Genomic DNA, 8878 nt, shown 5'->3' with positions numbered 1-8878 from the left:
CCTGGGCAGCCTGTCCCAGGGCTCTGTCACCCTCACTGGGGAAAAGTTCTTCCGCATGTTGGTGTGGAACTTCCTGTGCTCCAACTTGCAGCCATTGCCCCTTGTCCTGTCCCCACAGACCACTGAAAAGGGGCTGGCTGATTCCCCCTGCATCCCCTGCTTCAGATAACTATAAACTTTAATTAGGTCCCCCCTTAGTCTTCTCTTCTCAAGGCTGAAAAGTCCCAACTTACTCAGCCTGTCCTCATATGTTAATGTCCTTTGCACATGTGTATTTCTGTTGAGCGGGGGTTCTCTGGTGGTCATTGATAGTCTTCCTCACTGTTCTCTGGTGGTCATTGATAGTCTTCCTCACTGTGTCTGTGGGCGAACCCCCATCCTTGAGCAAGATTATCTCATCTCCATCTGTTCTTTTCATAACTGCAGTTTCTTATTGTTTTAACTCAAGGCACATGACTGGCACACATTGTTTTAATCCAAGGTCTGTAGAGATTCTTCATAGTGATAAAGACAGTGTCTTATACAGTATATTCTCTTACTGTTCCCTTCGAATCAAAGTCATGAAATACAATCAATTGTTAATAACAAGGGAACCCTCCTAATAACTCCCTAGGTGCTTTTCTCGGCCGCAGCAGCACTCACTTCAAAACATGCCAAACGTCCAGCAATAGCTCCCAAACCAAGGAGTCAGGAGTGGAAGACATAGCTGGCCCGAAAACTCCCAAGGGAACCCACAAGCAGCCCCTCTCACCCTGGGGAACAGGGCTTTCCTTTGACAGGGAAGTCCCCTAATACCTCCCTAGGTGTTTTTCTTGCCTGGAGCAGCCATCAATTCAAAACATGCTACACATTCAGAAATAGCTCCCAAACCAAAGGAACCAGGACTGAAAGACATAGCTGGCCTGAAAGCTCCCCAGGGAGACCACAAGCAGCCCCTCTCACCTTTGGGCTCAGGGCTTTCCTTTGACAGGGAACCCTCCTAATACCTTTCTAGGTGTTTTTCTCGGCTGGAGCAGCCTTCAACACCAAACATTCTAAATGTCCAGCAATAAATCCCAAACCAAAGGAGCCAGGGCTGAAAGAAATAGCTGGCCTGAAACCTCCCCAGGGAGACCACAAGCAGCCCCTCTCACCTTGGGGCTCAGTGCTTTCCTTTACCAGGGAAGCCTCCTAATACCTTCCTAGGTGTTTTTCTCGGCTGGAGCAGCCTTCAATTCAAAACATGCTAAACATCCAGCAACAGGTCCCAAACCAAAGGAGCCAGGACTGAAAGATGTAGCTGGAATGTAACCTCACCAAGGAGGCCAGAAGCAGCCTCCCTCACCCTGTGGCTCAGGGCTTTCCTTTGCTAGGGAATCATCTTTATACCTCCCTAAGTGTTTTTCTTGGCTGGAGCAGCCTTCAATTGAAAACATGTTAAACTCCCAGCATTAGCTCCCAAACCAAAGGAGCCAGGACTGAAAGACATAGCTGGCATGAAACCTCCCCAGGAAGCCCTTAAGCAGAACATCATGCCCTGGAGCTCAGGGCTTTCCCTTAAAATGTAAATATCTTCACACCTGCCTAGGTTTTTTTATTTGGCTGGAGCAGCCTTCAGAAGCAAACATTCTACATGTCAGTAATAGATCCCAAACAAAAGGAACCAGGGCTGAAAGACACAGTTGGCATGAAACCTCCAAAGGGAGCCCAGAAGCAGCCTCACTCACCCTTAGGCTCAGGGCTTTTCTTTGCCAGGGAACCATCTTTATACCTCCCTAGGTTTTTTTTCTCACATGGAGGAGCACTCAATTCAAAACATGCCAAAAGTCCAGCAATATCTCCCAAACCAAAGGAGCCACGAGTGAAAGACAGATCTGGTCTGAAACCTCCCCAGGGAGCCCCCAAGCAGAGCCTCCCAACCAGGGGCTCAGGACTTTCCTTTGCCAGGGTATCCTCTTAATCCCTCCAACGGTCTTTTTCTTGGCCGTTGCTGCCTTCAATTCAAAACATGCTAAATGTCCAGCCATTGCTCCCAACCCAAAGGAGCCAGGGCTGAAAGACACAGCTGGCCTGAAACCTCCCCAGGCGGCCCACGAGGAGCCCCTCTCACCTTGGGGCGCAGGCCTTTCCTTTGCCAGGGAACCCTCTTAATACCTCCCTAGGTGTTTTTCTTGGTTGGAGCAGCCTTCAATTCAAAACACGCTTCGTGTTCAGCAAAAGCTCACAAACCAAAGGAGGCAGGACTGAAAGACAGAGATAGCCTGAAGCTTCCACAGGGAGCCCAGAAACAGTCCCTCTCATTTTCGGGATCAGGGGTCTCCTTTGCCAGGGAACCATCTTTATACTTCACTAGGTGTTAATTCTCGGCAGGAGCAGCCTGCAATTTAAAACATGCCAAAAGTCTAGCAATAGCTCCCAAACCAAAGGAGCCAGGGCTGAAAGACATAGCTGGCCTGAAATCTCCCCAGGGAGCCCACAAGCACTCTTTCTCACCCTTGGGCTGAGAGCTTTCTTTTCTCAGGGAACCATCCTACTACTACTTCCCTAGGTGTTTTTTTCAGCCAGAGTACTCTTATTTAGAAGTTGCTCTTTACATATAAGGAATATGTGGGGCTACTTCTCTCCTTAGACCAAAGATTTTACATCATAAATGGTTTTCCTAGCCCAAATCCCTTACACCTTGGGGAGAAGCAGCAATCCAGACATTTCAACATACTATAGGAGCCTTAGCTTTTTAAACACATCTATTACAAAGCCCCACGCAGGCATCAATTGGGATGGGCTTAAGGATGAGCCAGAAGTGGGCAAGCAGCTGCTGAGATACTTTTGTAGGCTACCAAACAGTATTAATTTTAGCTCTGAATGTCATTACCATGTTGTCTAGAAAATTTTCCATGTACCTGAGGTTTGAAACACCAGGACTTTGAGCAGGCAGCTCCCACAGTACCAGGCAGGTATTTTCATCACTAGGTCGTATCAGAGATGAAATCTCAGACTTTGCTTTTATGCACAGTGAGAAACAAGGAAAGGGAGTTTAAATACTTTAATGCACAGTTTAGTCTACAGGGAAATACAGTACAAATAACAAGACAACAAAGACGCATTAGGAAATTCAGTAACATGAGTCAGTGCTGTGAAGAAAACCTGCATTTACAAACTTCTATGAAGAATACAGAGCAGATGCTTCCAAAAGAGCCTCCTGGGAGCTAAGTCACAACTGACAAGTGTTGTCTTCGGTTTCATTTGTGTTAGTCATATGCAGTAATAACTGGGTGGAGTTCTGGGACTTCAGACAGAGCCTGGCCTAAGTACTCAAACAATACACATAATGGTTTAAGCAAACGTCACAGTTACCAGGGACAATGCTGTCCTCACCTGCTGCAGAACTACTGGATGAAGCTAACAAGGGTGCAACCAAAGCACAGACTTTATGAGCTGTTCCACACTCACACTTCTGTGCCTGTGCAGCAAATACAGAACATACTTCCCAGCTCTTATGACTAGGAGTTTTACAGAAATACTTCCTTATCCTCTCCTTCCAGCCTGCCTTCTTTTAAAAAACTAAGGAACAACAATTTGGGATTTGAAAGTGTCACTTGAGATCAAGAAAAAAAAATTACAATTTTGACTTTAAACATTTTTACTGGCAGTTCAGCATTACCTTGGCTGCTTTTTTTCTTTGCAGCTGTGAGCATTCAGGTTTTCTCTGGTTTCTGAGGGGTGGTATCGTTCAGGAGGCTTCTGCTTACGTTTGGGCTGTAACATCTCAAACTGCATTGTGGGGAAACAACTGTTCTTTTGAGAGAGTACTGATCACACTTTCCTTAATGCTCTGTGGGGAACTCAAAAGATACCCAGTCACAAATGTCACCTTTCTCAGTTGAATAAAATGCAAGATGTTATAGATTCTACTTGGTGATCTATTACTTGCATTTTAAGCTAATTTTTTACCTATTTAGTGCAACTTCAGAATGTATGCATAAACACATTCAATACAAATCTCAAGTCACAGCATCACAGTATTTCCAAGCTAAAGAATAACTTCTTTAAAAAAAAAACCCAACCTGCTAACAAGCTGGTATTTTCTTGTAAGTAGTTATTACTAATTTAAAGTTACCTCTTAAAAGTAACATTTTTACAATATTCTGATCACTAAATACTAAATAGAAATACTACTACTCTACTATAGATATTGAAGTTACAGGCTACAAAAATAAAAATCCATTCTGTTGAACTATAAAAATCCTAGAAAGAGAAGACTGCTGGAGGTACTCTAAGGGTTACAACAGTTGGTAGCAGAGAAAATGGCTTTTGAGGGATATAAACCTCAAAGATACAGAATGCATTAAACTCACAATGTAAGTTCCTAATTACTTTTAAAAAGAAGGTATTTTTACTCTGAAATCTACAAACAAGTTGCAAATCAAACAATACAGCAAATGAAACAATCCAACAAATGGATTACTAACAGCTACAAGAGCACACCACACAGTAAACAGGGCAGCATTAACGAGAAACAAAGTAAAATTGTTAATACATTCATACACTTGAAGAGTTAAGGGCCAGATCCTCTGCTAACATCAGTGTAACATCACTAGGTTTAGTCACAGCACGTGGCTTTACTCCAGCTAGAAGTCTCTCCCTGAGATGCTCCAAACCTGAACTGGGCATTCAGTACTCTTACTGAGACTAAAAGGTTTGATCATGCCATGCTTTTAGAACTGTGGCCTAAACAAAGTTGATACAGAGAACATGAAAATTCTCTCAATACACTTAATTGCTAAAGGAACAAGCAGTCTCAGCTGCCTCATTCCTGTGTTCAAGAAGCAGCTGTTGTTTCTTGGAAAAAACAAGTCAGAGCCTTTTTAAGTAAGTGGTTCACATTCAACAGGCTCAGCTATGTACTGGTATTTTTACAACTTAAGATATCCTAGTTTAGTCTTAAAGGAAACTTTAAAGGTCCAATCTTTTTTTCTTTTCCAAAAGGAAGAAAACTGCTACTAGTTAGTATGAAATACAGAACAAATAAAGGTTTTCACTTTAGACCACATGCAAAGATTCCTAAGTGTCCTACTCTTACCCATAAGCTAACTAACTAGGATACTGTGGTGCTCTACTAAAAAGCATTTGTTGCCATGTGAAAACAGAGTATTGCAACGCTGGTACCTTTATGCTGCTCACAGCTGGGGTACAGTGCTTGTTTTTCTAACCAGCGAGATACAGTAACACTATAAAAGCCATGAGCTCCAGTGTAAGGTCATGCAGAACCAGAAGCAGCTGGCCAAAATGAAATCAGAACCTTTATCTATCAGTTCTCTGAATCTGTGGAGAGCAGGGAGGTACCTCCCAACAGCAAAGAGCAAAAACTGTACTTCTAAAATAGGTCCGGGCACTGGGAACCTCTGGTGACCCTTCTGTTATCTTCCAGGTGTGGGGATGTTGGCTGAAAAAGTGAAACAGGAGAGGTACTGGGCTAAGCATAAACTCCAATTTTCTTTTCTGACACAGCAGCTGGCATGAAAGATAAAATGAATGAAAGCAAAGCTTGCTGTCCTGATTTCAGCAGAGCTTTTGATATTGTCCCAACTGACGTTTTTAGCTGAAAACAAGCCAGCAAAAAATAAGTAAATAACTGAAAGAAGTTCTTACTGAGTAGCTGTACACACTAGCAAGACAAAATATATGGGGGAACAATTTCTCAATCTGAATCAGCTGAAGTTATCCAGAAGAAACTTTAACTTGCTGTATGCACTCCCTCAACAAGATTATTACCTCCAAGTGTAGTTAAACGTGGTAGAATCTCACCAAGCTTCAGTTAAACTTGTGCATGCAACAATAAAACTTCAAAACAGACCCTGTGAATTCATTTGAGTGCTTGACAACTGGTGTTATCACTCACCCTGCAAGTTTTACACAAAGGTATATTGCCTATTCGTTGTCTTTTTGAAATACCACCTTTGTTATTTTTCCCATGTTAATGATTAACAGGGTAAGGGGAAATTCTTCACTGCAGAGCTGAGACCAGCTGCAGGAGTGCCCTCTTCTGGACAGAGAACATACCGCAGTGCTTTCAGGTTTCCAATCCGTTTTCAGACGAGCTATAGAGTAGCAGTTTGTATCAGTGCTTTAAGCACCTATAGCATTAAAAAAAGCACATGTAACAGTTTTAGTCACAACACACACATGAAAACATTTAAGCAGCTGTATCACCAATTAGAAAAGTTCATTTATGCCATCCCTGGAATCTGGGAGCCCACTGCTGATGTTTACCATCTGCAGTTGGACTAGAACTTAAAAGTTCCACAAAAGAAACTCAAACAAACCCTTAACCTGATTTGCAACCCACTGGAGAGAAGGATGTGTTGAAATCAAAGGACAGCATGTTGGAACCAGCGAGACTTCCCAACAGATTCCAGTGCCAACACTGTGTGTTCAAAAAGAGCTTGTCTTGGTCACACGTGTGACAGCCAGGTACCATGATGTCAGAAGGATGGCCACACGTCTGACTGGGAACCAGAACCTGACCGTCCAGCCTTACAGAATACTCTGCATCACAAATAGAACTTTACAAGGGGCTTCCCCACACTTACACTGGCTGTGCTTGCTGTCCCTGTGTGAAACACAAACCTCTGCACTTCCAGGTGCAAGGAGGGGATGTTTTGTCTAATACCAGCATGACTATTTACCACAGGCTGTCCCAAAAAAGCACCCAATTAGCTGCTACTTTCACTTCTAATTCTCCCTTTTCTTTTTTCCTCCAAAAGAAATATTTCCCCAAGAGGATTTTTCACACCTTTAGGATGGACCTCCCAGCAAGCTGCAGGAAGTGGTATGATCTGCACATAGTACATCATTACTGGTACCCACACAGGCAAAGAGCAAGGGGGGAAGGCAGCTCACCTACTGTAAAAAAGGGAGACCTTCTAAGACTTGGCAGCCATTATTTTAGGAGCTCAGAGAGTGAAGTTTTTGAGCATTTCAAGGTTCTTAGGCTATTAAACAGTTTTAATAAATTATCAGGTGAACTGTAGGTAACTCTTTACACTGTATCATGAATAGTTTCGATGAAGTAACCAGCGGTGTCACTTCTCTTGAGAAAATACTGTCTCCTCATAGCTCACACCCTGCTTTTCCACAGACTTGTAACTCGTTTGTAAACAAGAGTTGTTGGTAAGAACCGTAGCATAGAACTTAACTATTTAGAGGATATCAATGGCTACAAGTAACTAAAAAAATAACTAGTAAGTTTTTGTTGACTTTTTTTTTAAACATAACACAAACCAAACCTCACAACTAAAAAAAGGGTAGTGGTTTTACCTAACATAGTATGCTTCTGGGTATTTAAAACACTTTTTACATATATTTGACTATTAATTTGTTCTCTATATTTACATATGATCAAATAATTAGGATGAGGTGTATAAGGTTGACAACTATGGAATTTACAAATGGCTTCTGCTTTACAGTTCATCACACTCTAATCACATTTTCAGACAGCTATAAATTCACTGCTAAACAGTAGTACTTAAAATCTGGTACATACACTTTCTACAATGAACACCATCAAGTTAAAAATGCTCTCCAAAGAGGATTACAATTGAAGGTTTTAAAAATACTGACTTTGCCAAGTTTTCAATAAATTATTTTAAAATATAAATAGCTCGTTCACTATTAATGCACATGTCATTTTAAAGATTGTTGAAACCCAGTCTCATTTTACAAAAGCTAGAAACATAGCCTACTTTACCCAATGGTATCACTTGCAGTCAGCATAAAGGGGGGGAAGAAAAAAAAAAAAAAAAAAAAAAAAAAGATGTGGGAGTTCTGACCAAAGCAGCAACATTCAAAGTTCAGACCAAAGCTCTCAACTTCTCTTATGACCTTGGCTTGTGCAGAATACATTCAGCATAAATTCTCTCCCTGCTTGGAAGACTGCCTTAGTAACTCAACTGGACTTAACTGGATTACTTGGTGACAAATTTTAAAACCTCAGCTCATAGCTCTTGCCTGCTGAAGGCTTCAAATACCTACAACAGAAAAGAAGAAAGGAAGTGGGTTTTTACTTCTGTTAACCATGAAGATGTTTTCACCTGAGAAGCTTTTAACCTGAGAAGCTTCGGATATGTCAGACTGAGAGTTTCCCTGTACTGTTGTATGTGTTAACCTTTACTATCAATAAAGACCACCAAACTTTTTCTCACCCTATACCCATATGGGAAATGAAGTTCCAGGTATAACAAGGCATCTTTGACCTGCTACGAGCCAGTCAGAAAACAAATACTTCCAGGCTTTCTTTCCACAATCAAATTATACACATGAAAAAATAACTTTCTAACTTCTGCAAACTTAGCTCTCAACCTCCACACTTCAAGAATTAACAGACTGACTTGCTATTCATCATTTTCAGGTGATAATGAAGCAAGATCTTTAACAAGCCTTTAAAAACAACATTCTTCAATCACCATTATTTTTTTAAAACCCCCCTGTAAACAGCTCAAAAAAGGAGACAGCTCTATTGTCCAACTGTTCCTCCAAAAAGCCTCCTCAAGAGCTAAGACATTGCTATTTACAAAGCCTAGGATTAGATTCTTACTGGACTGAAGCAGAGTCAGTCACAGGATCATTCAGTGCAAGTAGAATTATTATCGAGTTGTATCTTGGCTACTCGGGGCCTCAGGAGTACTCCATCTATGGCTTACAAAGCCATTGAAAAAGATCAACCACTAACAGAACTCTTCCAGAAACCTTTGGTCCAAAAGTATTTTCCTTGTGAACTACTTTTCCAAGAGCTCCCAGATCCTCTGCTCTCCCTGTCATGCCTATTAGATACGTACTGCACAAGCAGGTGCACCAAAGAGTGCTTGTTTTGCTCCCCAAGAGTGCAGCCAGGAGCTAACTG

This window comes from Gallinula chloropus (assembly GCF_964237585.1).
Source record: "Gallinula chloropus genome assembly, chromosome: 20".
Taxonomy (NCBI): Eukaryota; Metazoa; Chordata; class Aves; order Gruiformes; family Rallidae; genus Gallinula; species Gallinula chloropus.
The sequence above is the reverse complement of the archived record's forward strand: the minus strand, read 5'-3'. Positions refer to the sequence as shown.